We start from the raw sequence: 9,128 nt of genomic DNA, 5'->3' as shown, positions 1-9,128 counted from the left end.
ATAAATACTGTAAATTGGCTGTTACGTAAATATTGACGTTTACATGCATTGTTAAACAACGAATCTTATAAAGGATGATGTGATCTAGTTTAAAAGGAATATGACCTTTCTGTCATGACAGTAGCTGCTTAAATAGTATTTACTCTTTGTGTATTTTTACAGCCAAAATGTCGTGTTATTTTAAATCATGTTAACAACCCAGTGAGCCACGGTCCGTAATATAGACCACTTCAAATAACTTGTCAAGATAGGTACCATTTTAGGCCAGGTTTCTGTGATTGGATGTTATTACATAAGAGCACAATAAACTTCTTCTGCAGATAAATAATCTGCTGGAGAAAAGCTGAATTATAAATGTCACAATTTGAGTTTGAGTATTTTGTAACTATATGGGTAAGTTACATAGTATTTTCGAGGCTGCTGCTCAGTGCACTTTAAGAATATATTTTTAGAGATATTTTTTTTTGTTGCTGAGTAGCGTTAGTAAACACTCACAACCCATTTTGTTATTCTAATAACATTCAAAGGCTCTCTAAGAGTTCAAATTATTATTTGTATACTTATCTATATTATGTTTTCACTAAGCTGAATTAACAACATCGAAGTAACCTCTCTGAAAAGTCTGTAGTAAATTGCAGTTTTACAGCTTAATGATTTTCTAAATCATGCACCATGCACATATTTCTACATAAATATTGTAAAATGTTTGATCTATTTGCTGTAAACTACTATTAATTTGGCAAAATATGGACACTGCTCAAATGGGCAACGTGCCCCTCTGCACTTGTTTAATTTTGTATTGTATTACACAATCGAAGATTTTTCCAATGATTGAAAACATGTATAACAATAATCTCGTGAACCTATGATGATCTGTAGAATAAAATGATAAAATGTAGGCAAAAGTGGGGGAAAAGGCAGACAACAACCCGTACAGCAGATATATAAGGTAGGCCTAGTTCAATAAGAAATTATTGTAAGAGTTCTGTGAAGGAATTTCTACTGATTTCGTAATGGAATGTTATATTGCAAAACATGACATGATAAAGAAGAAAATAAATTTTAAAATCAGAAAATAGCATTGCAAATACTTCTTTTGGACAATTTAGTAAGTCAACTCCCAATAAATGTGTGTTGTTTAAAACACAATAGAAAAATCAACAGCTGTTTCATTAAAAAGTATTATCCACATGGCCAAAATGTAAACAAATTTGTCGAGGTATCTTTAAAGGCTTCTGGGGCAGAGCCCTAAGGGAATTTACTTCGTGTTTCTTTTGATAACTCATCTACAGACCAAGGCCTTTCTTTGGAGACCTCTACCAAGTTTCTACGTCCAGCCGTTCTCTCAAATTAGTGGAGACAAAGTTTCCAATTAAATATTTAGATCCCCCCATGTTAATCTTATGGGAGAAAACCCAACTTTGATGGAAGATCCTGTCCAAACTAATAAAGATTTCAAAAAACCAAAAACACTTTGCAAAACTACAAATCAGGGCCATTTTTTTGACACTTTAATCATCAAAATCAGTCCAAAAATGTGGGAGGAGTTCTGTTTACAAAAATCTGCTTAGCGTATTATAGATGACTAGGAGAAACCCGTCGAAATCGACGGTTTGGGGCCTCTTCGTTTATATGGGCGTGCGGCTTCATTGGCAACAAATAATGCAAATGACATAGCAAAGTGGCATTTCCAAAAAGCAAAGAATACTGTAAATTGGCTGTTACGTATATTGACGTTTAAATGCATTGTTAATCAACGTATCATTTTCAATAATGTTACCAACCTAGTGGGCCATGGTCCGTAATATAGGCCACTGCAAATAATTTGTAAAAGATAGGTACTGGTACCATTCAAGTCAAGGTTTCTGTGTTTGGATGTTATTAGACACAACTAAACTAACTAAATAAACTAACAACATTTTTTTGTCTGTAAGAGCTCAATGAACTTCTTCTACAGATAATTAATCTGTTGGGAAAATATAAGCCGAATTAAAAATGTGAGTTTGGGCTTTTTGTAACTGTATAAGTAAGTTACATAGTATTTTTAGGTTGCTGCTAAGTACTTTTAAGAATATATTTTTTTGAGATAAATTAAATGGTTTTTGTTGCTGAGTAGCAATAGTTAACATGCAGAACCCTCTTTGTCAGTCTAATAACATTCAAAGGCTCTCTAAAAGTTGAAGTTCTTATTTGTATACATACCCTTATTATGTTTTTACTAAGCGGAATGAATACATCGAAGTAACCTCTCTGAAAAGTCTGCAGTAAATTGCAGTTTTCCAGTTTAATGACTTTCTAAATCCTACACATATTTCTACATAAGTATTGTAAAATGTTCTATCCAGTTGCTGTACACTAATATTAATTAAACAAAATATGGACACGGCTCATACGGACAACGTGCCCTTCTGCACTTGTATTATTTTGTAATGTATTACACAATCAAAGACTTTTCCAATGATTGAAAACATGTATGACAATAATCTCATGAACCTATGATGATCTGTCTAGAATAATATGATAAAATATAGGCAAAAGTGGTAATAAAGGCAGACACCAACCCGTACAATAGATATAAGAAAGTTCAATAAGAAATAATTAATTGTAAGCGTTACTATAAAATGATTGTCAACTGATTTCGTAATGGAACGTTATATTGCAAAACATGGCATGATACAGAAGAAAATCAATTTTAAAATCAGTAAATAGCATTGCAAATACTTCTTTTGGACAATTCAATAACTCCCAATAAATGTGTGTTGTTTAAAACACAATTGAAAAATCAACAGCTGTTTCATTAAAAAGTATTATCCACATGGCCAAAATGTAAACAAATTTGTCGAGGGATCTTTAAAGGCTTCTGGGGCAGAGCCCTAAGGGAATTTACTTCGTGTTTCTTTTGATAACTCATCTACAGACCAAGGCCATTCTTTGGAGACCTCTACCAAGTTTCTACGTCCAGCCGTTATCTCAAATCAGTGGAGACAAAGTTTCCAATTAAATATTTACATTTCCCCATGTTAATCTTATGGGAGAAAACCCAACTTTGATGGAAGATCCTGCCCAAACTAATAAAGACTTCAAAAAACCAAAAACACTTTGCAAAACTACGGATCAGGGCCATTTTTTTGACACTTTAATCATCAAAATCGGTCCAAAAATGTGGGAGGAGTTCTGTTTACAAAAATCGGCTTAGCGTATTATATATATAAGATATAGATGGCTGCTTTAGTTCTATTTCCGTTGGCTCCGTCGTTGTCGTTTCGTTGCGTCACAGTGGAGTGGAATGGAACCAAACCCGTATACTGGAATTTTCGTAATTGAATTAAAAATTTTAAAATGGTAACATAATAAATTTAGACAGTATGACAAGGCCTAATTTACTTTTTAATTTTGAAAGAAATATTCTTAATATGAAATTCCAGATAGGCTATACAAAATGTTTGGTATTTATTTCCCAACATGGAAATGTAAAAAAAAAATCGACTACCATCTTGTTTTAAAAGTTATGACCGAAAAGAAAAAATATGGCAAATTTAATGATTTTCCGCTATAAATTTCAAACGAAAACCAAATAAATGTGTTCTCAAGAATGAAGAAATGTAGTAAAAGTACACATTTTTGTAAAGGCAAAAACATTGGAGATCTAAGAAGTATGAGTTGTTGATAAAAAAAAGATCATTATCCCCATCATCATCATCAATCATCACAATCATCATAATCATAATCATCATTGAATGGTTATATTTTATACAAAAAACATTTAGTTATTCAAACATTTTGATTTATATTATTTTTCAAATACAAAAACCCCAAATACCAACTATATAGCATTAAAGTGAATTTATTCACCTATAAATAAATGTTTAATGTTTTATATAAAAAGCTGCTGTGCCTTTTTAATGTGGCGATCAAATCGTTTGTTCACTGACCACGATAGGCTAATATCTTATCTTACTAATATTATAAATGTGAAAGTTTGTATGTATGTTTGTTTGTTTGTTTGTTTGAAGTTCAATCACGCATTAACTACTAGACGGATTTGGCTGAAATTTTGCATGATGATAGCTCACATTTGCGATTAACATAGAGACATATTTTTATCTCAAAAATCCTTTCGGGCTCCGCCCCAGTGGCTCTTTAGTTCCCCATGTTAACCTTATGAGTATTCATATTTAAAGGGAATTAAAGAATTTAGCCAGCTGTTTCAACTAAAAATGTTGGTTCTATCATATGCAAAAGCATTAAAGTTATAAGATTTACCAATAGGGTGCATCACTATTATTTTTTGCATTTATGAAAACAGCTTATTTCAACTAAGCAGTAACAAAAAACTGTGATACACATTGAGAACTGTCAAAGTATGATTGTTTACAGTTATCTTAATGTTTTTGACTTCATGAATAATTTGTGATATTCTAAAAAATTTTAATAACTTATTTTTCTCTTTTGTTTAGGTGAAGTGGTAGAACATTATGCCTATGGTAGATGTGTAATACTACCGTGAACTAAATATACCGTGAATTTAAAGAAGCAAATTTTATGAAACTGTGTCCTCTCCCATTGCAAACGCAAAGCTTGAGTATAACTGCAATAAGCATTTTATACTTATATGCCAACCCCGTACGGAGGACGGGTACTCTGCTAGTAGCGAATAAAACCATATAAAACCCTTCAAATATTCGTCACTATGACGAAATGTTTCAAAACAGTGCTAAATTTAATGTCCCAAACCTCAAATTTAGTTAGTCTATCTATGCACAAGAACAGTTTGCAAACTAAATATGTACAAATTTTCAAACAACTACTGTAATTAATATGACATGGTTCAAAGATATGATAAAGTCACAGTCACACCCGCGGTATTCGCATAGTTGGTAAACAGTCCGGTTAGCAAAAACCGGCTAAACTATCGTCTCAAGGTTTGTGAAAGTAATGTCACATTTCATTCAACGCATAATAAATATCATCTAAACTAAACATTTAGAATTTTACAACTTATAATCACGATGTAAACTGATAAAGTAAAATCCCACCAAAACTCGACTTGGTTGTTGGTCAACAGAGATTGTGAGATTGAGGTCAGAGTCAGTCAGACAAAAATTCACGAAAAATAACAGCTGATAACTTCAGCAACAGTTAGTTTTGCAATGTTGACACAGATTGCTAAGTATCGACGACATTTTGTTTCTATTTTTTTAGAGTTAATTTAATGATTTGTGTTTTACTGTTAGTAACTAGACGACGAGTTATCGTTTATGATTCAATCAATTTATTTGGTTTGAAAGGCGTACTGAAACAACAAGAAAGAAATTGTAAATAAAACACGACCTCTACAGTGCACCGGACAGAACTACCAATAAAACTGGCTTCAGCTGTTCAATAAGCATGGGAAATTTACTAAGGGAGTAGGTTTTATCGGCTGTTATTGAACCTCCACGATTTTTATGGCCGTCCCGAGATACTTGAACCGCCACGATCATTATAGCGGATTATAAGGGTCAGTTTTGCAGGGTTAAAAAAACAGTTGAACTGCCACGCGGGTTCTGCAGGTAGTGAGGGAACTTTTTGAATTATTTATCCCTCCAATTTCCCACTTAGATATACGACGGACTAGGAGTCAAGATTCAAGGCTACTGCGAGCAAAAGCCTATGTAGTTCCTAGTACAGAAACACAATGTAAGTATTAAGGATATTCGTTTTCTCATAGTTCCTTTCTATTTTTTTTTTTTTTTTTTTTTAGAAACATATTAAGTAGGATTTCTACCTTTGTACGTTAATTCAGTGTTTTGTGTTAGCCTCATTTTGGACCTGAAATTCCAGCTCATACATCGAAATTTTTGTGAAACCTAAGTAATGTATACAGGGGGTAAAACTCTGACTTGGCAACACAAATAATTTTTCTTGATGGGGGGTTGAAATTCTATTCCATACATCGTCATTTCTCTGAAATCTTAAAAATATGTACTGGGGGTAAAACTTCCGGCAACCCGGAGAATTCACGCATAGTATAGACGGTGTGGTATTCGTTATATGTCTAGATTTGTACATAACTGTTAACATAAGTTTGCAGTAAGCAGGTAAACTTAGTTTTTGCCTAAATCCTCAACAAACAATTTGCATCTTTACTATTACGAATTATTTATTGATAACAAGCTTATATCAACTATGGAATGTTCAACTTTAATATTTGTTTTATTTATTCCAGGCTTGTTTAATTCATTGCTCTAAAATATATACGAACTATAAGCCAACTAAAATGTATAACAAACCAGTTATTTTCCAGGATTCAATGACCTAATGAACAAAACTGATACAATTCATTCTTTCGATAAGATAGCTGTTTTTAATTAATTGTATTTAACCATGTTAAGTACTAGTTATGACAACTTAAAACTATTTAAAAGTTAGCTTTAAATGCATTGAGGAAACATGTTATGAGTTACATTGGCCGCAATTCTTAAGTCCACAATTGTATCCATATTGTCCGTCAGCTGTACAAATAATCACAGTTCAAAATCCGTGATATATTTGATGTAGTTGATAAGGGTGAAAAAGATTTTTCCCACAGTCACCCGACAAAGTTGGCTTCCTTGCACTGTTTATAGTACAGAAAGCTGCTAATTGCTGAATTTACTTTGTCGCACGGTTTGTCGTACGATTTATACTTTGGCGCACATCAGGATTCAAACCAAACAACACAAAACAGTGTGGTTTTATTATGCACGTAATCCGTGTACACTTGGAAATAGGTCGGCAAAACTTAAAGATAATAATACTATGATAACTGTACTAGAGGCTAATAACTACAGTTGGTTGCTTGAATTATTATTGTTCTTTGAATCTTAGTCCATCTTATATCTAAGTGGAAAACTGGAGGGATAAATATTTCAAAAAGTTCCCTCGCTACCTGCAGAACCCGCGTGGCAGTTCAACTGTTTTTCAACCCTGCAAAACTGACCCTTATAATTCACACTAATGATCGTGGCGGTTCAAGTATCTCGGGACGGTCATAAAAATCGTGGCGGTTCAATATTCCCCGTTTTATCTGGTGAGCAGGTGTGCGCTTATCTATGCGATAGCGAACACACAATGTGCGATACTGTATCGCATCCGCAGCTTTCTTTGTATTCATGGGAAAACGCAGTTTCCCTTCGTCAGTTTATCATCCTTTTTATTCGTTGTATTTCGGTTTAGTTTGATATCAATTCCAGGAATTCGATGTAGATACGTTTTAGTGCCATCAGTGACGGGTGATTCATTGTTGATAGCTGTACCAGGAACCGGAAGTTATGTATTGTTTCCTTGGTTTTATTGTTTCTTTGGTTTGATCCAACATACAGTAGAACATGCCTAGACTTGCCCTTTTTTTTAAGAAAAAAAAATTCACCATTTCACCCATGCAGTTTTACCGGTTCCATGACCGCATTATTTATATATTAAGAGCACATCTTATTGTAAATTTGTAAAGACACATTTTTGATGTAGGTATACACCATGGGTATACACTAATTTAAGGTGTGTGTTTCTGTATAGCAGGAATAGAGATTGGAAGCAAAACCAACCCCTAACCCCGCTGCAGCAAACCTGCAGACTAAGCAGATTTCCATTTACCAGGTTTCAATTCCACTAAATTACTCCCTTAAAGTTGTCAGATTTATTATATAATTAAAAATCGTTAATTTTAATGGTACTTAGGTTTGCTGTTACAGGGAAGGTAATGAGATGTGTTTTTATTGCAATTTTGATAGTTTTGCGTGAAATAAAAAAATCAAATTTTCATTAAACAAAAATACATCCATAAGCAAGCAAACAAACAGTTAATTTATTCTCCATATGAATAACATAAGATTTTTTTATTTATATATTTTTTTATCATCCTGTCATTATTAGCGTAGCAATATAGACATGTATAAATATAATAACACACATATTTACACATGTATAATGTATAATTATTGATTAAGCTTAGTACCTATAAAATAAATAGGTTTGACAAGAAGTTTGATCAAAATATATCCATAAACAAGGAAACTACAACAATTTATTTTTTCTCAATAAAAATAACATGGGAAATTTACAATTATTTGAATTTTCTCTGTAATCAATAACTATACAACAATGCTTCAACATACTAAATTATTTATTTTTTTAAGCTCTACAAAACGCTTTGAAGAGAAGTTGTGAAATTGTATGTTTTCTGGGTAAGAAATGGGAAAACCCAATTTTTACCCCACAACCCCCTAACAGTCGGGAACTATTCATAACTTTACCCCCGCTAATCCTATAGTTACCCCAGTACACATTCAACCAGAATGGTATTTCCTTTTTACATATGCAATTTTACGATCAACTCCCAACACATTAGGGGGTGTAATAGCTCTATTCATGAAAGATAATTAAATGATTTAAACGTCAAATTGAAGGGAAAAGAACAAAGTTTTTCTTATACTTTGATACAATTCGGAGTAATTTAATAAAATTCAGATTTACATCAATATATTATATGAGGGAAAAACTAGCTAAAGTCTGTACTCTTAGGGCGATCTGCGGGTTTATCTGATCACCTGGCCAAATACATTTTTGAATCTGGATAGATGGTATTTTTGACCTCTGGAGACCTCAAAACAAAAAGTAAATCAGTCCCGGGTGTAGATCTTACCATGAGACCTACGGTAATAGCACTACCTATATGGGAAATTCGCTAAAAGCATATTAGTTGTACAAAAAAGAACTTAAATGAAAACATTGACACTAGCACGTTTTTATAAGTTCAGAAAGTTCTACAAATGGTTATTTGTTTGTATATTTTTCTGAATACATAACTCTAAATTAAATGAAGTAAACTAATCTATGTTGAGAAAATATAATGGTTCAATTAAGTTAAGAATAAAAACCTCACAGTCCAGTGGTGAGGAAGGCTAAAAGGTCTAAAAAAGGGCTAAATATATTCCACATAAACCAAATGGTTTTATAATCAATTTTATAGATTTAACAAATTTATATTCGGGGCCATGAATACTTTTTATCATTAACAAAATAATATGTTTCACCCCATATTTGTAGGGTACCTAGGTCTACTAAAAACTAAGACTAAAATTAATTAAAAATTTAACAAACAACTCATT

This window comes from Macrosteles quadrilineatus, unplaced genomic scaffold (genome assembly GCF_028750875.1).
Source record: "Macrosteles quadrilineatus isolate MER2022 unplaced genomic scaffold, UCM_ALF_1.0 Scaffold_2__2_contigs__length_208266976, whole genome shotgun sequence".
Taxonomy (NCBI): domain Eukaryota; kingdom Metazoa; phylum Arthropoda; class Insecta; order Hemiptera; family Cicadellidae; genus Macrosteles; species Macrosteles quadrilineatus.
This window is presented reverse-complemented; position numbering follows the sequence as displayed.